Source organism: Mesoplodon bidens, assembly GCF_964165515.1.
Source record: "Mesoplodon bidens genome assembly, chromosome: 12".
Classification (NCBI taxonomy): domain Eukaryota; kingdom Metazoa; phylum Chordata; class Mammalia; order Artiodactyla; family Ziphiidae; genus Mesoplodon; species Mesoplodon bidens.
Window position 1 is genome coordinate 62,392,238 of NC_138168.1, and position 15,283 is coordinate 62,407,520.

Below are 15,283 nucleotides of genomic sequence, written 5' to 3' on the forward strand. Positions count from 1 at the left end.
CCATGAAGGGGGGAATCTTCTGTGCAGATGAGTAACTGCACGTTCCCAGTGCACTGTTGTTATGCATCCGGTGGCTTCTTGATGTCTTTTGTGATGTTTCTAGTGTTCGGGGAGCATTTCTTTGGACCACCATCATTAAATAGAACATTCTAGAGAGAAGAAAAATACACTTATGTGCAGTTTCTTCTGATAATGTCATAACCAGGCTCAAAACAGAGCAAAAACACCACCAAAATTCCCTCCTGGTGGTTTCAGATACCAGGGAGTATACTTTGTCTGAGCTCATCCCACAACTACCTTCTGCATGGAATCCCTACTCAGCCCCACCGGTAAACTCACTTAGTATCAAGTGGTAATCTACAACCAGTCTAATACTATTTTTCTATGAATCGAACTCAAAATGCTTTAGCTAAAAAATAACAGCGGTTCGGCAGGCTTTTCTCAAATAAGCTAACGACAAATCCACCAAGGTTAACTGCACAGGACAAATGCACAGGCTGCAGACACTGCACTTTAATAGGTCATAAGACAAAAGCCTGTCACACTCAATCAACTCCCCACACGATGACAAGGCCACCAGGCTGGAGCCTACACTGATCTCGCGCTTTCAAATCCTCTTCTCCATAAGCTTTGGAATGCTGCAGTTGACAGGCGTAAATATCTAAACCTTGTCAAAAATAGAATTCACTTTTTAAGTTTTGGTCGTTAGCTCTTCTGCCATTTTACAATATTTACAGCACTGCCAAAGAGTTATGTCAACGCATAGCATGTATTTTTAAAATATGAGACTATAAACTGAACGATTTTTCTCGCTTAGGTAAGCAGATCCCAGTGTTGACGCCAGTCTTCCAGTTGGTCAGCAGAAGGTGCCATAGACTGTTAGCATGTGGACCCTACAAGCCTGGTATGATAAAAGCAACTTTCACCAGGCGGGAAAAGCTGTAACTACAGTGGAATTACAGACATGCCATTTGGAATGCTTAAAACCTTTTTTCCCCCAAGTAGTTCTACTGTGAGCATTGGTTTAGTTCAGCAAAAGCTTCAAATAACTACCTTTTAGGTGGGGCTGGCCAGGACAAGTTTTTACTTTGGCTAAATATATTTGTTTCTTTGGAGGTAAGATTCTCAAAATTCAACATCTGTAAATGTGATTTGGTGGAGGAGTCTGTTGGTGAATAATATGCCAGGCATTCAACCCTTGGAATCCACCAAAAATTTCAAGCCAAGAAAATGTCAAAGTTTAAAATTTCCCTTTCCAACTTTGTGATCCAGCTATGACGTTAAACTACAGGTCATCAATATATCATACAACGTGCAATGGAACACTCCAAAGGAGATGGTCCACAGGGGAGGTGCGGGTCCTATGAATGGCTATCCAGATCATCAGCATCAACTCCACAGTCATCTATTCCCTCACCAGAGTTGCCAATAATTTGAAAAGACAATTCTTTGTTGAACCTAAAAATAGAAAACTTAAACTTCACGAGGATACATGCAGCCCCCCCAAAAATACTAGGTAATTACCTCAGTCTTATAAAAACATTCCCTGCAATGTCAACAATAAAGAAGGAACTTACAGAGGTCATCTGGCCCTCACAATAGTACTGCTTTTCACTTTGTTAGAAAGTAGCATCAAAACAAGGTTCTGTTTGAAGGCAGGTTGTTAGAGTGGTAAAGTATATCAAGAACAAGCATGAAGATGATTTTTTCTAAGTCTGGATGCTTGAATCTGGGCAACACGGTGAGTTTTCACATTTCTTCAATGTGACAACAGATTAAATATTCAGTAAAAGATGTTGACACCTATTATTCAATGAATATTCACTCCGGCTGTGACAGCATTAAAACAATAGACAATTCTTGATAGTTCTTAATGGCCACTAATCTGCAGATGCTGAAAAACAAATGCAAATCTCTGCTAGCCACAATACATGTTGTTAATCCAAGGAATTAATTTATAAAATGCTCCATCTTCATGCAAATTAAATTGGAATCTATCATCCTTTAACATGTTAAAAAAAATAACTGTACACTATTAACCTTACATATAGTCCTCGCTGTGCTTTAGGAATAATTAACTTTCGTATAGTGTACTGTACCACTGAACAAATCAATTGTGTAACAGCAGGGCAAATATATAAAACCAGCTGGCTTCATTATTCTCATAGGTCAAACCTAAAACAGCAATTACGTTAAAGATAACCTAACAAAATTCAACATTCGAATTTTGCAAATAAATGGTCTAAAAGTACATACGTACGTTTCGCAGTGCTTGGTTCAAATATAACTGAACGTATTCCCTTGCCAGATAGTACACATAATCAGATTCCATCTACTCTGTACATTAGTATTATCCAAATTTTCAAGTCTCCTAGATACTGATAGTTCCAAAGGCAAACTTTCTTCAAAGGCAAAAACAAACAAGTATATATCACCAAACCTAACTGCTACAACAGAAATTTCCTAAAAGTCTACCCCTTCAAATACATACTCAGCTTTTAAAAAAGTACATCGAGCCCGTTGTCTGCTGTTCCCTGTCATTAGAAGACTGGAAAGCTGATGGAAATCCAGCTTCCAACAGCTTAATGAGCAAGACCGGCCCCACCCAGGCCAGACCCTGCTGGAAAAGGGCATGCTCAGTAGAAAAGCCCAGCTAGGTTCCAAGTTATTTCATTCCTCAGCTAGAAAATCCACATGGGTCAAAGAAAAAGTCATCCTCCTGCTGCCGGTTCTACCCACTAAAGGAAGAACATTTTACATAAAGAATAGTTTTAATGGTACAATTGTAATCCTATGATTATAACTGCTTACTATTCTACTACTGCTAGGAATTCTTTCCTCGTTTTTTTTTTTGTATAGTGTTTACATTGCTTTGGGTTTGCATCCCTCAACTTTGTTTTTATTTCGTGTCATTTTAATCCACCCATAAATAGACACCAAAGGTACTCATACATGTGTACCACATACAGTCTAATCATCTTTATTTATAAACTGATATATACATTTTGGTATTGAAAAACCATTCAAATATATAGATATTTCATTTTTAAATATTGAAAACTGGATTTTGATTCACTTGTAAAAGAATTTGCTTATTCACTCACACAGTATTTAAATGGAGACTCATTTTAATCTAGATTTATAGGTATCATCATATAGTTACAAAGTTGATAAATCCCTGTTTTATTATTATACTGTCATCCTAAATTGAGCAATGATGGATACAAAAGGTAATCCTACATCCATTTGTCATACGAATACAACTACATATGGAAGCAAACATTTAAAGTTACTAAAAGAAAATATTTATTTTAAGATTCAGGTCAGAGAGATCTGAAAAACAACCTATCTTCCTTTATTCTACAATACCAACCCCCCCCCCTTTACATTTCGACAATTTAAATTCTGCTCGTTTTTTCCCCCAGAATAGATATTTACATTAACTCAGGACCAAGACAGTCAGACCCTTTATGGCTGGATCCACGTATGCATTTGTACAACTTGACCCTGCTACCATACCATACTGCTCCCCTAACAAGCAATTCTTAAGTCAATGAGTATTATATGTTCACATTCACCTACCGTAGTCTTAAAAAAAAAAAAAAAAGATGTTTTTTATTACGAATAAAACACATTAGATATTTAAATAAACAAGATATCACTCCTAGAGAAAAGGTAAGGTTTGCTTTACAGGAACTTAATGAAAATATGTTTCAGTAGCAGTTCTGAAGAGATTAACCTCTGTCAAAATGAACAAACATAAAACTTAAAAAAAAAAAAAAAGTCATTCTATATATGGAAGTAAACTTCACTACCCACCCACCACAAAGTTTTCACTGGTTCACAAAAGGGCAATTTGGTGAGTTTTTTAGTAGAGCCAATTTTATTCAATTCAAAGCATCTTTTATTCAGACTGTATTCCTCCTACATTGTTTAAATGTATTTTTTCAATAAAAACTGCAGTAGAATGGCAGACTTAGTTCAATATGCTTACTTGGAAAAATACTGGCTCCAAACCTTTTTCTAAAATGTATTGCTCCATAGAATGCAGAAGTCTCAGAACTACTGACATTAGCACTGGATCCAGTGAAGCTGACATTGGTAGATCTCTACAATCTGTCCCAGGCATCTCTCATCACCCCTGTGCCTCCTGCCTTCCTAACTCCCCTAATTCCATTGACTGAACTGCATCCCCCCAAAATTCATGTACTGAAGCACTAACCCTCAAAGTGATAGTATCTGGAGATGGGACCTTTGAGAGATAATTAGATTTAGATGAGGCCATAAGGGTAGGGTCATCGTGATGGAATTAGTAGCCTAAGAAGGGACACCAGACAGCTTGCTCATTCTCTCTTGCTCTCTCTCATCTCGCCATGTGAGGACACAGAGATTAGGCAACCACCTACCAGCCAAGAAGGGGGTCCTCACCAGAAACTGACCAAGCTGGCACTTGGATCTTGGACCTCCAGCCTCCAGAAGTGTGAGAAATAGACTTGCTGTTTAAGCAAGAGAGTATATGGCATTTTGTTATGGAAGCCCAAGCTGACTAAGGCATCTACTTTCTTAATTATAGAACCCAATGCTACTGCTCAAGATCCTCTGCTGGCTTCAATCCTGCCCATAAGACATCAGAATCTCATTGTTCGAACAAAGGTTAAGAGAATTAAGACAGAAGGTGAGTTCTGTGGCACTATGTTTTGGAAAAAGAACAAACCATTAACACAGTGGATAAAAGAGAACCCAGAGAATTTAAATGAGTTTCCAAACTCATATACCCAATAAGTGGTAGAGCCAGAATTTCCACCAGTTTGGTCTGCTTCAAAGCCAATACTAGTGGTGCTGGTGGTATAGTGGAGAGCATAGTTACCTTCCAAAGCCAATGCACTTTTCCACCAATGCTGCATTACCTCAATTTCAACACCCTTGCTTTCCAAATGAGTAAATTAAACCCAAAGAAGTGAAATAACTTATAAATAAGGTTACTCAGTGGGTTACTGGCAGAGAAGTTACTGAACACAAATGAGGTCCAGTGTCATTTAAATTATTTCCAATAAGATTTTAAAAACATTAAAGTATATAAAATACTTATGCTGAAACATCCACAAATATCTAAATATAAAAAATCGTTCATATGAATGTGTATCCATTACATCTGTCTTAGAAAGATCCTAAATAGCCTTGTTTTGACACTGTTTTGTTGCTCCATTAAAAAGGGATATTAAACGTTTATCCTCAGAATATTATTTTTTAAGTATTCAAGGGAGTTGGCTGGGAGCGGGTGGGGAGGAGGGGTTTCCTGTATTTGTATATGTGAGTTTGATGTGTAAATAGAATCAAACCCAGTATCATAATTTCTTGACTTTTTTAAAGTGTCCTGGGACTTCCTTGGTGGTCCAATGGTTAAGACTCTGCGCTCCCGAGGTAGGGGGCCCGGGTTCGATCCCTGGTCAGGGAACTAGATCCTGCATGCGGCAACTAAAATAGCCCGCACACGGCAATGAAGATCCCACGTGCCACAACTAAGACCCAGAGCAGCCAAACAAACAAACAAATAAACAAATAAATAAATAAGTCCTACTTCCTGCCTTGGAGGAAAAGGAACGGAACTGAATAAGATGTGGAGGATGGAATAACCTGATGGCCACTCAAAGCTCCAAAACCATAAGGGACACAAACTCTGTGCAGAAAATAAAGTTCTCAGTGTCACAGAAAGACAATGAGGAAGATGGTTCCTTTCAGTCTCCCACCTTTATTCATCCAGCCTCCATTTGAGAAGCAATCATCATCTGTCAAACCAGAAAAAAAGCAAACACAACTTTCTGGCATAACCCTAAAATAACCTAAAAAGTACTGCAAAAAATAAAAAAACCACCCCTCTGTTTTTGACTCTACTGATTTTACAGAGAATCCAACCTTCCTATATACCAATCATCATGCGAGACTATCCTTCCTGAATAAACATGGAGAAAAGTTTTATGACTCTCTCAATCTGGATGAACTTCAACTGGACTACGGAATTTTCTAACAGTCCACGTTTCATAGGATCATTGCTATCTGGTGTCAACAAAAGAGAAAAAAACAAACCAAACAAAACAACAACAACAAAAAAAAACAACCACTACACTACTTCCACAGCTTCTATGCTGAAGTTATTATCTTTTGACCACACACCAGCACAGTCTAACTTCTCTCAGGCTCTAAACCCAGAATAATTTGTACAACTGCACATGAGCCATTCGCAAAGTCTCTTTCCTACCAGCACAGTCTAACTTCTCTCAGGCTCTAAACCCAGAATAATTTGTACAACTGCACATGAGCCATTCGCAAAGTCTCTTTCCTACCATATTTTGTAAAATATAACATTAGAAAGTATTACAGATTTATGAGACTCTGGGAAAGAAAAGTCCTGTATGACCCCAGATTTTTACAGGGGGTTTGGAGAGAGAGCAGGAACAGGTACAGGAGGGAAGAAAAAGAATAAAGGGATGGTGGTTGGGAATCTCTAAACAAAAAGGTTAATGTTTTGAAACCATCTAAAAAGTGTTAGGACAAAGCAATAACTAATCCACCCCCCCTTTTTTTTTTAACTTCAAAACTCAAAAGCATCACTATTAGAATTACACATTCAGACCAGTACAGTAATCCAGCATTTACTTTAAAACGTATTATTTTCATCCCACTTACATCTAAGAAACATTTGCTGAGTTCCTCCTTCACCCCAGACACTGGTCTAAGCCCTTAGGACTGGAAAGTTCTTCCCCACACCAGCCCTCAGGGAATTCACAGTCTAGCAGGGAAGACAGATACATAAACAAATAATTATACCACATGTGATAAGGGCTATAACAGAGGTACAGAAAAGACACAGCAAAGTGGACAACTCCCCTGGGGAGGACTAGGAAGGCATTACAGGATTACAATGTTTAGGCTCATTCGTCTCTCATTTGAGATGAACAACTGCTACTGCTAATAACGTGGTAATGACCCTCCTTGCCTTACGGATTAAAAAATAAAAGTACTTATCACAAAGCCCATCACATGCAAAGCAGAAACAAAGATCATACTAGCACCTGTGCAACACCCTACATATGACCGAGCAAAATTGGGTTTTTATAGAATAAAGAAATATAGAACCAAAAGAGATCTCAGCATTTATGTACCTCTAGTTCTTGCCTTTCATACATGGGGAACCTGAAACCCAGAAGTTAGGTTACTTGTCCAGGTTACATCGTAAGTCAGGAGCAGAACCCAGGCTAGATGTCAGATTCTGCCTAATAATTCCATTGCCTTTCCCTATTGCAGACTGCCCTGCCCGGATGTGAAGGAAAGGGATGAGACACTGTTGAGGAGACAACCAGCAATAGAGACCCTTTATGGCTGTCCAAGGGCCAGAAGAAACAGAGAGCCCTGATGCTAGACATCCAGCAGACCCCAAAAGCCCCCCAACTCTGCCCCACCCTGTAGACCCAAGAAAAATCCTACACCTTCCCACTCCCCCCAAAATTATGTTTCCGAAATAAAGAGGTCATTGCCGAGAAATTATTTACTCTTCCCAATCTGCAGCAACATTAAATTCATGCTCCAAGAGTCTGGACGTATCTCCATGTTGTCACTTAGCTAACAAAGTCTGTAAAATAAAGGTACCAGGAGATAACCTGCCTGTATAATGGGACTCTTGTGAGCATCACAGGATAGCCACCACGATAGCTACCGGTAAAGTGCAAAATGCTAAATGAATGCAAATTACTATTAAACACAGAATTTCAATCATCAAAAACATTCATCTAGGCTTTCTCCTCAAAATGGTTGAATATATCATTACATTTATTCTTAAAAGTCAAATATTAACGTATAGTAATCTTCGACCATTTATTTAGGTATTTTACTCAACTTGTAGAAGGAAAACTGTTCCCCCACCCTAATCTACCCTCCATAATTTCCCTTCTTTTCTTTCTTTCCCTTTAAAATGGCCACTAGTATTTCCCAGACTCCCTACTAGAACCACATAAACATCAAACCTGTCAACACAAGGCTCTTTTCAAAAACATGCTGTAGAAAGTTGAGCACTTGAGACAAGCCGGGGAGATGTTAAGGTGTATGCAACATGCAGTGCACAGCTACACGACATGCCCTAGGGAGGTACAACCCCATCTAGGGGTCTCCTCCTCACTTCACCTGCATCATAGCCAACCTTCGGCCTGATATCTGCCATCTACATGGTTTGGGCACTTGTTTGAGAATCCAGTGTACTTCCAACCCTCCACACCCTTATTAGCTCCATAATTTGAAACCGTAGCTCCACTCCTTTCTTTCTGTAGCTTCATCTTTAAAACTTACCCCTCTGAACTTGGATTATGAAAGAAAACCCTAAACACAAGTGTTAATACATTCTCAAGCCACAGCCCCTACCCATCCAAAACAATAAACCAAGATACATTTATATTTACAACATAAATAAACAATAAACAACATTAAGCTAGAGTATTCACCATTACCTGTGCCTATGAGATCTTGAATTCCGTACTTTAAGGTTTTGCTAAGATCTGTTCATCCAATAAGGAATTGCTCTTTGCCTACTGATAGCTGCTGACAATACACACCTGTGTAAAACTTGGCTCCAGCAGCGCAAGAGATTTTTAAATAAATAACTATATCCCAAAGAGAATAAGAGCTAAAATATAGGCATAAACATTTCAACAGTACAACTGACTTGACGAGGGAAGAATCCCGAGGTGACATATGAACTGACCTTGAAGGAGAAGGAGGAGCTTACTGGGCCGATTTTAAGCGGGTAGAAGCACACCCCTGACCATTGGAACAGTAAGTGAAGGGCACAGAATCATTAAAGATAAAAGCAGTGCAGGGCTTCCCTGGTGGCGCAGTGGTTGAGAGTCCGCCTGCCGATGCAGGGGACACGGGTTCGTGCCCTGGTCCGGGAAGAGATCACATGCCGCGGAGCGGCTGGGCCCGTGAGCCATGGCCGCTGAGCCTGCGCGTCTGGAGCCTGTGCTCCGCAACAAGAGAGGCCACGATAGTGAGAGGCCCGCGCACCGCGATGAAGACTGGCCCCTGCTTGCCGCAACTGGAGAAAGCCCTCGCGCAGAAACGAAGACCCAACACAGCCAAAAAGAAAGAAAGAAAGAAAGAATTATTAAAAAAAAAAAAAAAAAAAGAATACTGTGTAGATAATTTAAGAAGTGCAGGTTGCGGGAAGATATATATGTACCTGAGATGTTCTGGTTGTTTTGTTTGGTGCAGGCTTTTGGTAGGAAAGACAAAGTAGGGAGAGGTTCAAGATACAAAGGAGAAAAAGGAAAACAAACGTCAGGTAGTTTAGAAGAGAAAGAAAAACGATCAAAACCTCGAGAGAAGAGTTTAGTCTTGGACAGCAGGAGGGACACCCCTAGCCTGGAGACCAAAGAGAAGGTAACTGGAAATATACATGGGCTGGAAGAGGAAGAGGTTTAAGAAAGCTAGAAAGACAGCTGTGCACCTGGAGTCCTATTCTCCATCCCAAATAACTTTGACAACTTTGGAGCATTAAAAGAGGAGGAAAATAAAACAAGACAAGAGAAAATATAGTCAATCTCCTAAAATACATTCAGTAATAATTCTCTTAGCATTCATGTCAACATAGGATTCAAGACAGGTTAAACTGAACAATTTTCAACATGAAAAGTTATTGGCATTGTAAACGTTTCAAACCTTGGCATGCCCCACAAAATATGCTATCTTCTAATATATAAACTGATTTGTAAATCAACATCTATTAAATTACCAAGAATATAATAAAATGAGTGCTACCTTCATATCTTCTGTATAGAGACAGAAAAAGAAGCTAAAAAATAAGTCACTGAAATCACAAGGTTTGGAGAGGGATATTTTGTTTTGCTTTAATTATAGCATGTGCCAAGGGCTTGGCTAAATCTATTTTACAAGATACAATAACTATAACTGTAATTCCTATTCTCAGACTGTGAAGCCTATGTCTCAATAAGATGTCAGTTTAAAAGACAAGACAATAAAGACCACGGTCACCACCAGAACCCCATAAGAATATGTGAAAGCTTATAAAACAAAACTCCTTTTATAGAGTTGAATCCTTTCCAGGGTGGGTCTTTAAGACACTCTGACAGTACACACAAATACTATCTCTGGAACAAAACCAAAAAGGCACAGCTGCAAGACATCTTCCACTGCAGTTGTAACTGACTCAATAGCAGTCCTTCCTTTGAGCAAGAGAGTCTATGAAAGCCAGAAGCAGAGCTATTTTCCCCTACAAACTGCTTAGTGGAATCACTTTCTCCTGATCCAAAATTGTAGCTTTATTAAAAAGCTAAAATAGACAACATGGCCAATACAACTTCATAATAAATTTATAAAAGAAAATATAAATAAATCTTGAAAAAAGTATCTATATATGGTTTCCATTAAGAAAAATCCCCAACTGAACCAAAACTATCCTATAATACATGGATATACACATTTTTTTTATTACAACCCATCACTATCACAAACAGGAAATTTGGATTTGCCTTAACAGAATTTTTTCCCCAAATCTCTAAGGAGTAGCAGTGACCAAAAAAATTTAGATGATTAGTGTTAATATTCTCAATACTGACTTGAACTTTTGATATCTGGACATTTGTGACAGCTAAGAATAAAAAAGTGAAAGACATTTTGAAATCAATTAGGTATAACCCCAACATAAGAAAAACAATTCAAGTAACCAAATCAGTACTTTATTTGTGATGCTTTCCAAGCTGGAGTTTTGACTACGTTTCTATAGCAACATCAACAAAATACTCTTATACAAATACGTCTGCACCCAAGATGAAAACCAATAACCACTTCTCTAGTTCATTCTTACGATGGCTTCCAACCAAAAAAATAAAAAATAAAAAAATCAGCCTTCCTAAACTTCATTCCAGAAACTTCAAAACCTAAGGCTTAAGAATAGTATATAACAGTTGCAGTTAACCACACCTGTGAGATACTCTCAAATTCTTCAGAAGGGAGGTTAATGACAGAAGGTATAATTTTATTACTTTTCTGACAATAACTCATTAGGAACAACAACAGAGATGAGAGTGGAAGAAATTACTAACAAATGACTTACTTGGAAAATTATCTAAATTCTAGAGAAATGGAACACTGAAAACTGTGCCAAAATGTAAAGCAAAGAAGTCAATATGCTAAAGCCAAGAGATAAGGAAGTTTCTCTGTGTAAGTTTCAGATATGCTTTCAAAATCTCTTTTGTTGGAATTGTTTTGAAGTAAACAAAATATTTTACTGGGATTAATAGGCCTGCCTATTTTGTGAGCAAGCTCTCTGCTGAGTTATTTACAAACACCCTTATTTATGCCTCAAAACATCTCTGCACAGTAATTATTATCAAGTTCATTTTATACATCAATAAAATGAGGCTCAGAGAAATGAAATAACTTCCTTTAATAAGCATGGAGTGCAAAATACTACAGTAGTTAATCGTCAGTCCTGGAGTTAGACAAACCTGAACCTGAAGCATCAGTCCTGGAGGGAGACAAACCTGAACCTGGATACTGGCTTAACCTCCAATTTCTATGTAGGAGACAGATGCCTCAGGCTTGAAGCCAATTCTATTTTATCTGAAATCAATTAGGTACAACTCCAACACATTATACATTCTTTACATTACACCACAATGCTTATGCAAATTCCCAGCTATACTTCACTAAATACCAAAATGCAGCCTTTACATAAACAGTCTCACTACCTATGCCTCACATTTGCACATGGGCTTCATACATTAGGACTTTACTCAACTGTTTCTACTCTAATACAATACACTCTCTTAAAAAATATTTTTTATAACTACATAAGGAAAACTGTAAAGCACAAGTGAAAATTCTGGATCTTTCTTCCAAACACGTAAACTCAACAGATATTTACCTGGCACATAATATTAATGGCTAGGTATACCACATCATGCCTTTCTTCAAAGCTCTGAGAACTATTTGGGAAGACCAGAGAAGTGCAAATGAAAAGCCATCCCTATAAACTTGTGAGTTAACTGTAAATGCATAAAGTATATGCCTATGAGCACTACAAACACATATATCAGATTTCCCAAAGTAGTTCTGATTTCAAATATTCCGTCCCATTCTTCTACGGAAACTTACACATTCCAGATCACACATAACAATTTTTTAAGTGAGATAACATAATCATCTAATGTAGGGATTTGGGACTAAGATAACTGCAGGCTAGAATGGTAAATAGAAAAAATTTGAACAGAACTTTGCAAGAAAGGATAGATTGTCCTCGGTGGGAAAGAGGGACACGGACATTCAAAATAGGCGAGGGCTTCCCTGGTGGCGCAGTGGTTGAGAGTCTGCCTGCCGATGCAGGGGACACGGGTTCGTGCCCTGGACCGGGAAGATCCCACATGCCACAGAGCGGCTGGGCCCGCGAGCCATGGCCGCTGAGCCTGCGCATCCAGAGCCTGTGCTCCGCAACGAGAGAGGCCACAACAGTGAGAGGCCCGCGTACCGCAAAAAATAATAATAATAAAAATTTAAAATAGGCAAGAACAATCCTTGGGCAAGTAAAGCAGAAAGATGCACAAGATACTTTGGAGGTCTGGGGAAGCAGTGAGCAGGTCAGTGGGCTGACTACTATCACTGGATCAGTCACATACAAAGATAAGTCAGAGGTAATGCTGAAATATGATAGCTGGAAAGATTGTTGAGGGCTTTGAAGGCCAGTATAAGGACTCTGGGCTAAAAAAGATAGGTCACCTCACCTAAAGTTTTGTTTTGGTGTTTGTTTTTTTTGGGTGGGTGATAATAGTTTTATTGAAATGCCATACAAGTTACCCACTTTAAGCATACAATTCCATGTTTTTTAGGATACTCAGTTGTGCAACCATTACAACAAACAATTTTAGAACATTTCATCAACCCAAAAAGAAACCCCAAACATCCCAACTCATTCTATGAGGCCCAATACCAAAGCCAAACAAAGATGTCACACACAAAAAAGGAAACTATAAACCAATATTCCTAATGAATATAGAGGCAAAAGTCCTCAACAAAATATTAGCAAACCAAATCCAGCAAGATATTAAAAGGATCTTACACCATGAGCAAGTGGAACTTACTCTAGGAATACAACGGTGATTCAAAATGTGAAATTCAATCACTGTAATAAATCATATTAATAGAAGGAAGAAAGAAATACATGATCATCTCAATAGAGAGAAAAAGTATTTGACAAAATCCAACATCCTTTCATGATAAAAAACACTCAAACTAAAAAAATTAAAGTAAAAACAAATAGAAATAATAAAAATTGAAGGAAACTTCCTCAACATGACAAAGGTTATCTAAAAAAACCCCACAGCTAACATAATAGTAAATGGTGAAGACTGAAAGCTTTTCCCCTAAGATCAGGAACAAGACAAGATGTCCCCTCTCACCACCTCTCATCATTCTATACAATTTTGTACTTTAAAGTTCAAGTTAGGGCAACTAGGCAAGAAAAATAAAAAGCATCCAAATAGGAAAGGGAGACATAAACTATCTCTATTTGCAGATGACATGACTATATAAATAAAAAATCCTAAAGAATCTATTTTAAAAAGCCAACAGAGTAGTTCAGAAAAGTTTCAGGATATAAGATCAATATGCAAAAACTCAGTCATATTTCTATACATAAGCAATAAAATCCAAAAATAATAACTCCACTTAGCATCAAACAGAATAAAGTACATAGGGGTAAATTTAGCCAAGGAAGCATAAAACTTGTACACTGAAAACTACATAACATTGTTCAAAGAAATCAAAGATGTAAATAAATCCATGTTTATGGATTCAAAGACTTAATATTGTTAAGATGGTTAATAATCCCCAAATTGACTGACAGATTCAATGTAATCCCTATCAAAATTCCAACTGCCCTTTTTTTTGCAGAAATGAACAGGCTAATCCAAAAATTCATATGGAATTGCAAGAGTCCAGATAGCCAAACTAATCCTGAAACAGAAGAAAAAAGTGAGAGGATTCACACTTCCTGATTTCAAAACTTACTACAAAGCTAGAGTAATCAAAACAGTATGGTACAGGCATAAGGCTAGATACCAGTCATTGAACAGAATTGACAGTCCAGAAATAAACCCACATATCTATAGCCAACTGATTTTGACAAGGATGCCAAGCCCATTCAGTGGGGAAAGAACAGTCTTTCCAACAAATGGTACTAGGACAACTGGATATCCAAATGTAAAAGAATGACTGTGAACCCCTACCCCACACCATATACAAAATTTAACTCAAAATGAACTGAAGACTTAAAATGTAGGAGCTAAAATTATAAAACTCTTTAAAGAAAAAGAGGTGTACCTCTTCATGACTTTGAATTTGGCAACACATTCTTAAATATGATGCCTAAAAAATAAGCAACAAAAGAAAAAAATAGGTGAATTGGACTTCATCAAAATTAAAAATGTGTGAGTCAGAGGACACTATCAAGAAAATGAAAAGACAATCCACAAAATGGGAGAAAATATATGTAAACCATCTGTTCAACTAGGGTATCTAGTATGCAGAATATATAAAGCACTCTTACACCTCAACAACAAAATGACAAACAACCCAACTAAAAGATGGGCAAAGGACTTGAATAAACATTACTCCAAAGGACATTTCTCCAAAGAACATATGCAAATGGCCAATCACTATAGGAAAAGACGCTTAACATCATTAGTCATTAGAAAATGGAACTAAGAACAAGGTCTTACTGTATAACACAGGGAACTATATTCAATATCTTATAATAAACCATAATGGAAAAGAATATGAAAAAGTATAGGGCTTCCCTGGTGGCGTAGTGGTTGAGAGTCTGCCTGCCGATGCAGGGGACATGGGTTCGTGCCCTGGTCCGGGAAGATCCCACATGCCGTGGAGCGGCTGGGCCCATGAGCCATGGCCGCTGAGCCTGCGCGTCCGGAGCCTGTGCTCCGCAACGGAAGAGGCCACAACAGTGAGAGGCCTGCGTACCGCAAAAAAAAAAAAAAAAAAAAAAGAAAAAGTATATATATGTATAACTTAATCAGTTTGCTGTACAGCAGAAATAAATACAACATTGTCAATCAACTATACTTCAATAAAATACATTTTTTAAAAGAAAAAGAAAATGGAACTAAGACCACATGGAGATTATCTCCTCAAATCCACTAAAAAGGCTACTGAAAAAAACAAAAGAAAGAAAATAACAAGTGTTGATGAGGATTTGAAGAAATTA

General features: G+C 38.0%; 1 protein-coding gene across 26 annotated transcripts in view; it reads right to left on the reverse strand.

Moving 5' to 3' along the window:
- EPB41L2 (erythrocyte membrane protein band 4.1 like 2) overlaps positions 1-15,283 on the reverse strand; it is a 277,512-nt gene that overhangs the window by 189,071 nt on the left and 73,158 nt on the right. Inside the window, exon 1 of one of the 26 annotated variants that reach the window (XM_081250623.1) lies at positions 2,492-2,574. The exons of the other annotated variants lie outside the window; for them this stretch is intronic. The gene's annotated coding sequence lies outside the window, so the exon portion shown is untranslated. Of the gene's footprint in view, positions 1-2,491; positions 2,575-15,283 lie in introns of those variants that run through there. 26 annotated transcript variants of the gene reach the window in all.